The sequence below is a fragment of the Suricata suricatta genome, chromosome 7 (assembly GCF_006229205.1).
Source record: "Suricata suricatta isolate VVHF042 chromosome 7, meerkat_22Aug2017_6uvM2_HiC, whole genome shotgun sequence".
Classification (NCBI taxonomy): Eukaryota; Metazoa; Chordata; class Mammalia; order Carnivora; family Herpestidae; genus Suricata; species Suricata suricatta.
This window is the reverse complement of record NC_043706.1, coordinates 4,223,467-4,238,000: the sequence shown is the minus strand read 5'-3', so window position 1 is coordinate 4,238,000 and position 14,534 is coordinate 4,223,467. Positions and strand designations below refer to the sequence as shown.

The following is a 14,534-nucleotide window of genomic DNA, read 5'->3' as shown; positions in this document are numbered from 1 at the left end:
AATGGGATAGGGAAGGAGCACGTTGGTAAATATAAGTTACTGGTCATATTCTTGCTCTTGGATTGTACGATGTTCATTGTATTATTAGAATAAGTAAATTAAGGGCGCCTGGGTGGTTCAGTTGGTTCAGCATCTGACTTTGACTCAGGTCCTGATCTTGTGGTTTGTGGGTTCAAGCTCCGAGTTGGGCTCTGTACTGACAGCTCAGAGCCTGAAGCCTGCTTGCTTCAGACTCTGTGTCTTTCTCTGCCCCTCTCCACTCATGTTCTGTCTGTCTGTCTCTCTCTCAAAAATAAACATTTAAAAATTTTTAAAAAATAAGTAAAGGATGCTGTGAATGGATCAATGATGATGACATGTCACCAACCAAAGCTTATCATCAACCTAATTCTATGCACTTGAAGCCAGGGCAGGCGGAGTAAAGGGGAGGAGTTGAAAAGCTTATAGCATGTGTGAAGCGCGTGGCCCGGGAAACAACATAACTTTCTAGCAGATGAAGAAAGGCCACTGTGGCTGACACATAGCAAGGTAGCAAGGTGTTGGGGCAGCTAGCTGGCTCAGTCAGTGGAGCACACGACCCTTAATCTCGGGGTTGTGAATTCAAGCCCCACATTGGGTGTGGAGTCTAAGAAAAAAAAAAAGAAAAGCAGCAAGATGTGTCTCTCCAGGCGGATTCTCACCGGCCAATCCAAGAGAGGCGGTTGTCTAAGCAAGACCGCTCATTTATTAAGTCCTGCTGTGAAATACAACAGTCCTCTGCTGAGCCCATTCACAGCAGGGCTGGGAGTGGGCAGGAAAGGAGCACAGAGTAGCCCTCATTCAATGTTGGCTCCCATCCCTTTTATAACGGGAAGGTTCTGCACAGGCAGGATGAGCATTTGGATTTCATATGGAGAAATTAAATAGAACAAGCATGATATTGTGAAAAGGATGCTGGAAATGAGAATTCTGGCCCTGCCAATACCCCGCTGAATGATCTTGGGCGCATTGCGCGCTGTTGTAGTTGGGGGTTCTGGAGCTTTCCAAACTGAGTTCCACCAAACACAAGTATTCTTTGAGGTGCCGATAGGGGCTCAGTGAAAGGGACTGGAGTCAGAGGACTCTGGGAAGTGCCGCGTCCTCTAACACCCCGTCAGAGGTCCTAACGTACAGCAGTGTGTTCGATGCTCTGACAAGCTCTACCGTGAAGAGACAAATGGAACTTCATTGCATTGTTTCCGAAACATATTTCTCCAGGAAACACTGTTTTATTGCCCTGTTTTGAAATAGGACTTGGGAAACACTAGCCAGGATTTCTCAGGACCTTTTGAGTTCTAAAACTGAGATTCTTTTTTTTTTTTTTTTTTCCTCAGTCGGTTAAGCGTCTGACTTTTTTCTGGGCTGACAGCTCAGAGCCTGGAGCCTGCTTCTGATTCAGTGTCTTCCTTTCTCTCTCTGTCCCTACCCTGCTCACGCTCTGTCTCTCTGTCTCTTAAAAATAAATAAATGGGGTGCCTGGGTGGCTCAGTCAGTTAAGCGTCTGACTTCGGCTCAAGTCATGATCTCCTGGTTTGTGGGTTCAAGACCCATGTCAGGCTCTGCATTGACAGCTAGCTCAGAGCCTGGAGCCTGTTTCGTATTCTGTGTCTCCCTCTCTCTCTGACCCTCCCCTGCTCATGCTGTCTCTCAAAAATAAATAAAAAAAATTTTTAATTAAAAAAATAATAAACATTAAAACAAATTTAAAGTTTATTTATTTTGAGAGGAGAGGGAGATCACAGCGGGGGAGAGAGAGAACCCCAAGCAGGCTCCGCACTGTCAGCACAGAGCCTGACGTGGGGCTCGATCCCACAAACCATGAGATCATGACCTGAGTGGAAATCTTGAGTCAGATGCTTAACCGACAGGACCACCTAGGCACCTCTAAACCTAAGATTCTTTCTGAAACATAAACAGTTCAAATGATCGAGGTAGATGCAAACACAAGGGGGAGTCTCAACTTTTAAACCGGGTTAAAGTCATGAAATGTGAAGTATGTGTCAGAAACAAGATCACCTTGTGTGGAGGCGTCCTCCATATTATTTCTGGATTTGGTTCTTTGTGAAAGTTAAAGAACTGCTTGGGAGTTTGTACCCACAATAATTCCTCTGGAATCTTCCATTCACTCATTCCACAACTTCTGAGCAGTTACTATGTGTCAGGCACTGTTCTAGGCACGAGCATGACGCAGCGCCCTAAACTCGCTCCAAATCTTGGTGTAACCAGAGCAAGAGCCCGTTGCCTCTGCTTTCCACCAGCAGGTGGCAGTAGTAACCACTTCTTAAGCAGCAGAATGGATTCGGGAATAAATCCAAGGGCAGCCTCTTTAACACAGTCTACAGTCAGAACTACTCGGAAGGGTATGATGCTGAGTGAAATAAGTCCGTCACAGAAAGACAGATATCATGTTTGCACTCATGTGGAATCTGAGGAACTTAACAGAAGATTATGGGGAGAAAATAGTTTCAAACAGAGAGGGAGGCAAACCAGAAGAGACTCTTAAATACAGAGAACAAAGGGAGGGTTGATGGGGGGTCGGGAGGGGGGAAATGGGGAAGGGGCATGGAGGAGGGCACTTGTTGGGATGGGCACCGGGGGTTGTATGTAAGCGATAAATCGTGGGAATCTGCCCCCAAAGCCAAGAGTGCACTGTATATGCTCTGTGTTAGCTACCTTGAGCATAAATTATATTTAAAAAAACCCCCAAAACTACTCTGGTGTTCATGTGTGACCTCGGGACAGCTATTTCACCCCTGTGGAGTGAGGTTCCCCTGTCTGAATAGAGGAGAAAGTAGAAAGCACCTGCTTTGAAATCAGCTGCATTCTTATACACCACTAATGAAGCAACAGAAAGAGAAATCAAGAAACTGATCCCATTCACAATTGCACGAAAAACCATAAAATACCTAGGAATAAATCTAACCAAAGATGTAAAAGACCTGTATGCTGCAAACTGTAGAAGATTTTTGAAGGAAATTGAGGAAGACACAAAGAAATGGGAAAACATTCCATGCTCATGGATCGGAAGAATAAACATTGTTAAAATGTCATTACTACCCAAAGCAATTTACACATTCAATGCAATTCCTATCAAAATTGCACCAGCATTCTTCTCAAAGCTAGAACAAACTATCCTAAAATTCGTATGGAAACACAAAAACTCGCGAATAGCCAAAGTCATATTGAAGAAGAAAACCAAAACGGGAGGCATCACAATCCTAGACTTTAGCCTCTACTACAAAGCTGTCATCATCAAAACTGTATGGTATGGGCACAAAAACAGACACAGAGACCAATGGAATAGAATAGAGGACCCAGAACTAGACCCACAAGTGTATGGCCAATTAATCTTTGACAAAGCAGGAAGAGTACGCGATGGAAAAAATCAGCTTCTTCAACAGGTGGTGCTGGGAGAGCTGGACGGCAACATGTGGAAGAATGAAAATAGACCACTTTCTTATACCATTCACAAAAATAAACTCAAAATGGATGAATGACCTCAATGTGAGACAGGAAACCATCAAAACCCTAGAGGAGAAAGCAGGAAATTGTCTCCTTGACCTCAATCACAGCAGTTTCCTCCTCAACACATCCCCAAAAGCAAGGAAATCAAAAGCAAAAATGAAGTATTGGGACCTCATCAAGATAAAAAAGCTTCTACAAGGCGAAGGAAACAATAAAAAAAAATAATAGGCAACTGACAGAATAAGAAAAGATAGTGGCAAATGGCATATCAGATAAAGGGCTAGTATCCAAAATCTACAAGGAACTCACCAAACTTCATACCCAAAAAATGAATAACCCAGTGAAGAAATGGACAGAAGACATGAATAGACACTTCTCCAGAGAGGACATCCAGATGGCCTACAGGCACATGAAACGCTGCTCAGTGTCACTCATCATCAGGGAAATTCAAATCAAAACCACACTGAGATATTACCTCACACCGGTCAGAGTGGCTAAAATGAACAAATCAGGAGACTATAGATGCTGGTGAGGGTGTGGAGAGACGGGCACCCTCCTACACTGTTGGTGGGAATGTAAACTGGTGCAGCCACTCTAGAAAACAGTATGGAGGTTCCTCAAAAAACTATCCGTAGAACTCCCCAATGACCCAGCAATAGCACTCCTGGGGATCTACCCAAGGGATACAGAAGTGCTGATGCATAGGAGCACATGTACCCCAATGTTCATAGCAGCACTGTCAACAATAGCCAAATCAGGGAAAGAGCCTAAATGTCCATCACCTGATGAGTGGATCAAGAAGATGTGGTATATATTTACAATGGAGTACTACATGGCAATGAGAAAGAATGAAATCTGGCCATTTGTAGCAAAGTGGATGGACCTCGAGGGTGTCATGCTAAGCAAAATAAGTCAGGTGGAGAAGGACAGATACCATATGTTTGCACTCATAGGTCTAGCAGGAGAAACTTAACAAGGGACCATGGGGAGGGGAAAGGCGGGGGAAGAGTTAGGGAGAAGGAGGGAGGCAAATCATGAGAAGCTCTTGAATACTGAAAACAAATTGAGGGCTAAAGAGGGAGGGGGGAAGAGTTGGGGGGTGATGGTCATGGAGAGGGGCACCTGTGGGGAAGAGCACTGGTTGTTATATGGAAACCAACTTGGTAATAAACTTTTTAGAAAAAAAAAGAAAGCACCTGCTTCTTAAGTTGTCTCGATCATCAAATGAGAAAAGGCGCTTCCAATGCTCAACGTCAAGGAAGGTCTCATGGACGTGGGATTCGTTGCGGTTAATACTGTTCTCGTGATATCTGACAACACGTCACCTGGTCAAAGTAGAATAAAATCAGAAAGCTAGAAGTAGTATTTCTTCACAGAGCAATGACAATATCAAGGGAGAAGAAGGAGGCATACCTAAGTAAAATGTAACAAAGGATGCAATACAAGCCTAAGATAATCATCGGAAGGAAAGCAGGAAATCGGGCAGAGTTTTTAATTACTGGTTTTCCCATTGTTAGAACGGTTGTCTGGTGACTAGTTAGTTTTACTGGCTCAAAGTCAGGGTGAATTATTTGTGGACTTCCTGCCCAGCAGAGGGCCTGCTGGCTTGCTGACAGAGGTCCTGAGCGGATAGTGAAGGGAGGTGGGGGCTGATAGACGGGAATGGTTTTTAATAATCTTATTGTTTCCTGCACAAAGCAGACTTCCACAACACCTCAGTTAAATGAGCCAGAATTCAGACTCAGACGCCTCAGCATCAGCTCACCTTGCTTCTAGAAAAGATACGAAGGGGCAAAGCTGGGGAACAGAGGTGGGGTGGAGGGGTGGGTAGGGGGCTGAGGACCCTTGTGTAGGCCTTCCGGAATGGCTCAAACAGCCCGGCTCCCCAGAACCAGCTATTTCTAAAAATAACCTAGATGCGCAAATACGGGTATTGAATAAATGCATCCATTTGGGAATGGTTAAGGTGCTTCCGGGCATAGATGATGTCCGTACAATCTCAAGAGTTGAGTCCAAGAGGCCAACTGTATTTCCACACGCAGTGCCGGAGGGCCACGCTTTCCTCTGGTGACTCAGAGGGGTGTCTCCCAAGGCCCCCACCCTTCGGGGACAGCCCCACAGCCTGAACTGGCCATCGGCTGAGCCGCCCTGGCCCTACTCCCGTTCTTCTACAAATGCACGTGAGGAGGTTGAACGAGGGAGAAACGAATAGAGGGGCCGCCGCTGATGTCCGTCGCGGGCGCAGTGGCATCCGACGGCACTGTGGCTGCTGACTTCTCAGGTGACTGGATGGTTTGAGGTGGGTTTTATTTTGTACAGCAGTTTCCGGTTCACAGCAAAATCGAGTGGGGGGCACAGAGGGGTCCCGCTCAATCCCTGCCGTTACACACAGGGCGTCTCCGGTTATCGGCGTCCTGCGCCAGGGCGGCCCCTTTGTCACATTTGATGACCCTTCGCGGATACCTCCCTGTCACTCAGAGTCCATAGTGTCCCTCTGGGGCCACACTTGGTGCTGCACCTTCTATGGACTCGCTCAAATGTACAAGGTCATGTATCTGCCGTGCTGCTACCCCGCAGAGTCGTTTTATTTGCCGAAAAACCCTCTGTGCTCCGCCTGTCACTCCCCTCCCGCTCCTGTCCTGGAAACCACCGACCCTTTATCTTCTCCATAGTTTTGCCTTTTCCAGAATGTTACAGAATTGAAATCGTATAGTACGTCGCCTTTTCACATTGGCCTTTTTTACTTAGTGATATACATTCAAGACCCCTCCATGTCTTTTCATGGTTTGATAGCTCATTTCTTTTTAGCGCTGGGTAATATTCCGTTGTGTGGATGGGCCACACTTTATGGACCCATTCATGGATTGAAGGACATCTCAGTAGGTAGATTTTTAAATTAGAGAATTTGAAAAACTTCCATGAACTGCTGTCTTCTCTTTTAACGTGGCTCATTTCTAATTCCCATGTCAAAGTCCTCTTCTTGAAACGGTTTCCAGTGTCAGGTTCCTGAAGTGATAAGCAAATAAAGGCTAATCCTGAGTGCATAGATATTAATCAAAAAGAAAAAGTGTGAAAAATACTTACATTCACTAATAAAAAGTTTGGTACTTACTTCATTTTGTGATGCGTCATGATGCTAAACACACACACACACACACACACACACACACACACACACCCCTGGAGTTCAGTCAAGCAAACCAAAGCAAAACAAAATAAAACGAAAACAAGTGTAACCCGTCTGTCAGCAACCACGACACAGTCATTTGCAGAAATTTCCTTTATTATTTTTCTCTAAGTTTTATGCCAACTTTATTACAGAAGCAGAATTCTAACACCAGCCCCAATGCCCCACTACCTTGTCTACTCCCTCCTGCGGGTTTTGGGAGGACCCGTACATCAGATAGGACATCACTATCACGGCTGGGTTATGTTACGGCAGTACAGCCAACTTTAAGAAAGGGAGGCTATACTTGGTGGGCCTGACCTAACTGGGTGAACCCTTACAGGCAAAGGGGACTTGAAACATGAAAGGGATTTGATGCAAGAGAGATTTTTGCTGGCCCTGAAAAGGAGGGGGGGGTCACGTGCTAAGAAATGAGAACAGCCTCTAGGAGCCGAGAACGGGGCCTGGCTGACAGCTATTTTTCCAGAAACAGAGATCCTGGTCCTATAAAGAATTCAATTCTGCCAACATTCTGCATATGCTTGGAATCAGATCCTTCTCCAGAGCCTCTAGAAATGAAAATTCTTAGTAATATATTTTAAAACTCTGAGAGCTCTATCTGATTTCTAAAAGAGAACCCTCAGGGATGCTTTAGTTTTCCTAGATGCAAGGATTTTTTTTAATGTCTGATGATATAATTATAGATTTTTAAAATCAACCTTATTGTGCCCTAAACCCCCCCACAGTGATGTGCATCCGTTTTAGGTGCGTGGCTCAATGAGGTTGGACAAGTACACGCACCTGTTCCTCCAGCCACGGTCAAGGTATTGAACACTCATCAGTACAAACCGTTCTCTGTGCTTCTTCCCAAACACGCCCAGCCCCAGGTCCCAGGCACAACCCATCTGCTTTGTGGCGCTGTCAGTCGGTTTTGCCTTTCCCAGACTTTTACACAGACGGTGTCGGTCTGTCTCTCCTCTTGCGTGTTCATGTTGTAATTATGCTGCTCAGCCTAACGTTTCTGAGACTCATCCTCCCATTTCCGCATATAACATGAGCTCACTGCTTCGCATCGCTGGTGCTCTTCCGCTGTGTGAATGTGCTGCGTCGGTCTACGCTCCTGTATACCGTTTGTCTTATTTCAATGTTTGGCTGTTATGAACAAAGTTGCTATAAACAGTTTTCTTTTTTTTTAAGAAAACATTTTTTTGTGTTAAAGTGGCTTCACACCCAGTATGGGGCCCAACAGGGGCTTGAACTCTTCACCCTGATGTCAACACCTGAGCTGAGATCAAGAGTCAGACTCTTAACTGACTGAGACACCCAGGCGCCCGTGCTACAAACATTCTTGTGTAAGTCTTTGTGTGAGCATGCATTTTTATGTCACTTAGGTAAGTGTACAGGAGTTCAGGGTGTATATCCAGCATATGGTTAGCTTTGTAAGAAACTGCCTAAGTATTTTCCAAAGTAATTGTGTGATGTTACATTCCTTCCCACAATGTCTGAGCGTTTAGTTACTTTGTATATTCACTAACACTTAGTATTGTCAGCCTTCTTTATGGTAGTCTTTCTAGTGGACGTGGTGGAATCTCAGTATGGTTTTAACTACCATATCTATAGGGATCAGGTTTTATCGACTTGTACAAATTATTTGTTCATTTTCAATTTTATTGATTTCTGCTTCAGTCTGTATGATTTTCTTCCTTCTACTTACTTTGGACTTTCTGGGTTTTTTTTTTTTTTGTTTTGTTTTTTGTTTTTTGTTTTGTTTTAATAGCGTCTTAAAGTCTTCACTGAATGTCTGGGATGAAAACACTCAGCTCCCCATGTTAGCTTGTCTGAGAACTCAAATACTACTTTGCGTTTTGTGAGCTCTAGGCCTGGCCTTGCAGAATTTCACTGGATGTGAGTCTGAAGTAGGGCTCAGCCAATACGTGAGGGAACCTCTCTGCTGATTTCTAGAGCCTTCTTCAACCAGCTCCCCCCTCTTTAGACGTCTACCTTACAATATCCGTCTGCCTCTGCCTCCCTAAACGTCATCTTTGCCGGCTCTACACAGGATCCCTCTTCGCACCTGCCATCCGGTTATTCTCAGGGAGATAGCGGACAATCACGGTGGTCTCTTTCTTTGTTCCCGTTCTTTCCGGGATTTCACACCTGTCCTATCTGATGTCTGATATCTGAAAAATAGTAGTTTCTTATGTTTTGTACAATTTTCTAGTTCTTGATGAGAAGAAATGACCAATCCTTGTTTTTCCACATGGACCAGATGCAAAACTTCCTTCATTATAGATCCTCAGGTTTTCTCCTGTGTTTTTCTGCGTCCTTGTTAGGGCTCATTTGTTGGTGTCTCTTGCCTTTATGGTAGAGGCTTTCCCTGTATATCAGTGTTCCGTGGGTGTCCGTAGTTAACAATGACGCATGGCAAAGCTGACCTGAAGCTTTGCATTGACGGGCAGGGCTGATGGGGCTCAATTTAGGGTGATGGGTGGGGGCCTGACTTTTCATTGGCAAATCCCTGTGTATCAGTAATGCAGAGGGTTTTCTTTTAAAGATAGCCAATCAGTAACCTAGGAGACAAATTCTTGAATCTTCTGTCTGAAATGATAAGCCTTGGGGCAAGACTTAGGAAGTAGATTTTCTCTAAGTTTCCCTCTTTTCAGTATGGTATGACATCTCACTTTTACCTTCTGCTGCCCTAAGACTCAGTCCTTTTTTTTTTTAAGTTTATTTATTTATTTTGAGAAGCAGAAAGGGTGGGGGGTAATCCCAAGCAGGCTCTACCCTATCAGGCCAGCCCCCGACATAAGGCTCGAACCCACCAACCATGAGATCATGACCTGAGCTGAAACCATGAGTTGGTCACTGAATCAACTGAGCCACCCAGACACAACAAGGCTCAGTCCTTTTGAGTCACTGTCCAAAGAGTAAACCTCCAGGCTTAGATGGCTGGAAGGGGGGGTGTGGTGGTTGACCGGCTGTGTGAGGCTGGAGGAGGGAGTCTGAGTGTTGAAAAGCAACCTTCCTGATTTTCTTGCTCTCTCTTTCTCCAGTTTCTGCACGCACAGATCGTTTGTTTCTGGTTCCTGAGATTTTTCTCGGGGTCTGCTACAGAAATTAGCTTGCTTTTTATTTGCTTTCTCTCTTCTGGTTTAGATTTTATCTTTCTTTCGTCTGTTAAGTCAGTTACCGGTCCCCCATTGGCTTCCCCACTTTGCAAAATGTTGAATGTTCTTATTTGTTACCACTCTTATTTTTTTGTCCTTGTGGTTTATGTATTTTTACATAAGTTCAGGGATTATTTCTAAGAGTTTTAGATTTGCAGAAAAACTGAACAGAAAGCACAGAGTCCCCATATACCTCCGTGAATCAGAAAAATGGCTTTCTGCTTTGTGTACAAGGGAAACCCCAGATCTTCTCCACGGTGTCTTTCTCCCTTTTGCAGGGAACATGTCACTTCTGACACTGCCGGTCACCAAATGCTCAGAGGATTTCCCCCACAGCAAGCAATCTCTGGGTGTCCTACAATGTAATTTGGTTCTGACCCATCTACCTGGAGATTGGACCCCACAGGTTATGAGCTCAGTCCCATAAGATGGTTCACATCCCATTTCAGGCGCCCATCACTATCAGGTCCAGGTTACCTACAACTGTCAGATTTGGCTACAAGTCAGAGGTCCCGTGAGCCCCTTCTCAGGTCCGATTAATTTGCAAGAGGATCACACAGAATATCATAGAAACACTTACTTATGTTCACTAGTTTATTAAAGGGCGTGATAAATGGGGCGCCTGGGTGGCTCAGTCGGTTAAGCCTCCGACCTCGGCTCAGGTCAGATCTCAGGTTCGTGGGTTCAAGCCCCGCGTCAGGCTCTGTGCTGACAGCTAGCTCAGAGCCTGGAGCCTGCTTCCGGTTCTGTGTCTCCTTCTCTCTCTGCCCCTCCCCCACTCATGCTCTGTCTCTCTCCGTATCAAAAATAAATAAAAGCATTTTAAAAAAAGGGCGTGATAAAGGACACAGACACTTTCCAGGGGAAGAGACACAGGGGGGTGGGGGCGGGGTCCGGGAGGCTCCAGGAAACAGGCCCCCCGTCTGTGGAGTCGGGGTGTCACCCTCCGGGGGTGGATAGGTTCCAAACTCCGTACGGCTGGGCTTTTATGGAGGCTTTCTCCCTAAGCGCGATCAATGATTAACTCCGTGTCCGACCCCTCTTCCCTCTCCAGAGGCTGGGGTTGGGGTGAGGCTGGAGAGTCCACGCTTCTGAGCATGGCTGGTCTTGCAGGTGACCGGCCCCATTCAGGAGCCACCAGGAACCTGCCCAGAGTCCCCTCGTTAGGACAAAAGGTGCTCCTGGCGTTCTTATCACTTAGGAATTTATAAGGGTTTTAGGAGCTCCGCCTGAAGGACAGGGTCAAAGACCAGATATTAGAACAATAGATGCTCCCGGCGTTCTTACCGCTCAGCACTCCAGGAAATCACTGGCCTTCTCGGAGCGCAGTGCCCCGAACAGGGGGAGAGACCAGTTCACGTATTTTTTGTGATCTCGCACCCCCTCACTCTCCACCCCCACAATTTCCCGTATTGCTAACCTCTTACTTTAGTTTGGTACATATGATACAATGGATGGGCCAATATTGATACAGTATGATTAGAAAGTCCACAGTTTACATGAAGGACCCCGTGCTGGTTTTCTGGCCTGTGCACATTTCCACTCCCACTCCTACTCTCCAGCCCCCCCACTCCCCGCCCCCCCCCAGACTGCTTCAGGAGGCTTCCCCGAAGCCTCCGCATAATTCACTGTTCTCTCCTCTGGCAAGTAGTACGCGCTCAAGTCACACTTGCTGAGTGAATTATAAAGGTCCTCTCCTCTCTGTAGGGCTCCCCCCCCATGAATTTCTATAGCACTTACTGGACTCATCCTTTGGCACTTAACACATTTTGTGTTTATTTTTAGTATTTTCTAAAACTGTTCAATTCCATTAGAGTCAGTGAGTCTGTACCTGCCACGTGGCTGGCAGTGGACTCCTTGCAGGGCAGCCGAAGTTCTCCGAAGTCTCCCTCCTGGAGGGGTCACCTTGTGGGGGGGGGGGCAAGCCCTGACTATCTGGGCACTGCCAACGGCAACAGATCCAGAGCCCGTCAAGCGGTGGAGGGAAACCAACCTTGGCTTGCGGATCTCAAGTTCTAGGTCTGACGTCTGACTCTTCTAAGCCCCGGGGCTTTGAGCAAGTCACTCCACAAATCTGAACTTATATCCTCATTAAGATAAAGATACAGTCATTTCAGTTTCTAACCTTCGGAGGTCAACAGCTGTTAGATGCACCATCGATTTCAGAGCAGACTTTGGGTTTGTGCTGGGTGCGGGGTGTGAAAGCATGACGTTAACGGTACACCGATTATAAAATGCATTCTGATTTCACGAACATTAAAATGAGCAAAAGTCTTCTTTGAACCAAGGCGACAGGAGGTTGATGGAAGTGACTGGGTGTTCTGAGTAGGGGAAACCACCGTGCCCCTGTGACTCTGAGCACAGCACACTAAAGAGGTATTTCTGAATTAATGGGTGAGTTGACTTTTTCCTTTTTGCTTGCTCAGTCTTATTTGTGAAGGATTTTCTGGGATTATTATTGAAAATTTCAAAAATACCTAAAAGTGAGAGCAAGGAGTTCCCATGTACCCGTTACCCAGACGCAACAGAACTCCGCAGCAGGGCACTGTTTCATCTATATCCCCACTCCGCTCGCCACCCCACCCGCCCACACACCCCGTGGATTTTCTTAAGCATATCTCAGATAATATCATTTGCAAATACTTTTTTAAAAGTTTTTTTATTTTGAGAAAGAGAGAGAGAGAGAGAGAGAGAGAGAGAGAATGAGGAGGGGAGGGGCAGAGAGAGAGGGAGAGAGAGAATCCCAAGCAGGTTCTGCCCTGTCAGCACAGAGCCTGACTTGGGGCTCGATCTCATGAACCCAGAGATCATGACCTGAGCCAGAACCAAGAGGCAGATGCTCAACCAACTGAGTCGCCCAGGCGCCTCTGGACAAGCACCCTTCTTAATGCGCATCACCCATTAACTCCATCCCCATAACCCCTCCCTCAACCCTCTCTTAATCAAGACTATAGGCAGAGATGAACTTAAAATAACAGAAATCAAAGGACAGTTTCACTGAGTTTGCGGCCTCGGAGGGGTGGGTAGATTTCACTCCGCAAGGACGCACCCCAGAATTGGATGTACCTTCTCGACGCTGGCCGCGGACATTTGCTGCTGGCTGGCTTACACAACATTATAAACTACACTCCTTGGAGTTCTCTGCTTGCTATTCTGAAACAGATTTGAGTTTTCCACCCAAGCAGTAAATGATCCCCCAAATCAGTCAGTCATTTCTGAGTATTGAGATAACAGATTCATTTGAATCCGTGCCTTCAAAGATGTGGGAGCCAAGCAAGATCCTTCTGCAGTGAAAAAAACCTGATTCTTTTATTGAAATCCCAGCTTCCTTTACAAGATGGGGAGGAGTCCTGAATTCCAGGACTGTCCTTACAGCCTTTCTTTGATTCCTTCCAGCACCCCAGGCCACAGAGTGGGGGGGTGTGGGAATCTTTTGTCCTTATTTTCACAAGTGACCACATGGTTTGGAACCTTCAGGGCTATTTCTGAAACTCCATTGGTGTGTGCCAGAAAAACCCTCTTTAGCACAAATGGTTGAATGGGAGACAGTTTTGAGATGTTAATTTCCATTTATTACATAAAAAAGATATTTACTGCATAAAGGCAACGTCTAAGCTAAAGCAAGTTTCAACTTCGGAGCCAAACACCGAGGCGCCTGAGGCCACAAGCTTTAACACCATCGGTTGACAAACGCTTACTGAACTCCTATTTTGCACAAGTGTGTTAAGGAGGTTTAAACGTCTGAGATGAAGTCCTGCCCTCAAATTGCCCACAGTCTAGTCGGGCAGACAAACCGAAGTTCGGGGAGCCATCCAAGAGTGAGAGGGCGAAACCGGAGGAATACACAGGCACGAACGGCGGCACTGTGTGGCTGGGCTTACAAGAGTGCTTCCGCAGTATGTTCTAGTGGTTTTGAATACAGGGATCACAGTGTTCTGGAAAACCCTGCACATCTTCACAGAGAAGGCACACACTGGGCTGGAATCGAAAACATAGGTACAAATCACGTAACCTTAAGGGCCGGGGAAAGCAAATGGTCTGGGAGAGCGTTAGCTGGTAGGAGTGGGGGGTACAGAGGTTAGAAGGGTGGTGAAGACCGCACTGGGAAATGCCAAGGTCAACAGCAGGGTTTAAAGCTCGGAGATTCCCTTTCCTTTCCTCCTTCCCCTCTTTATGTCCTTTAGAAACAGAGCCTGACTCAGAGGCATTCCCAAGCTGCCAGGACAGAAAGTGGCAACGGAGGGGGTCGCGGACATTCCGGGCCGAGAAGTGGTCTCTCGAGGGGGTGGGGCCCCTAGAGGTCGGAGGGGCCAGGCAGGGTCACACGGATCAGCAGCCTCACTCCGGAGTGGCTTCCGTGACGGCCACTGGGCTCTCCCACTCCGCCCGGGGTGAAAGGAGGGTCTGCAGCAGGTGAAAGGCTTTTCCCAAGGCGCCCGCTGGATGCCAGGGTGCTGAGACTGCGCGCACACACACACACACACACACACACACACACACTCTTCTCCCCATATGGTTAGCTCTTGCAGGTTTCGTCTAGCTCCTGCTCACCAGAAATAGAAAATTAATCACGCCGAAGAGCCGGCAGCGGGGCTCAGGGAGGGCCGGGAAGGAGGCCCAGAGAGCACGGCTGTCCGCGCAGACGGCGCTGCGGAATCCGCTTGCATCCGCAGGCTCGCGTCCTCCGGAGACCGCCGGGAGGTGGGGACAGGGGACCG

At 46.7% G+C, this 14,534-nt stretch overlaps 1 long non-coding RNA gene across 1 annotated transcript; it reads right to left on the bottom strand.

Annotated features, from left to right (window-relative positions):
- Nucleotides 1–13,365: 13,365 nt before the first annotated feature.
- On the bottom strand, nucleotides 13,366–14,528 carry LOC115296711. The gene is made up of 2 exons (XR_003911011.1): nucleotides 14,368–14,528; nucleotides 13,366–13,794 (listed from the first exon to the last, which is right to left on the bottom strand). It is a non-coding gene; the product is annotated as an uncharacterized LOC115296711 (long non-coding RNA).
- Nucleotides 14,529–14,534: the final 6 nt, after the last annotated feature.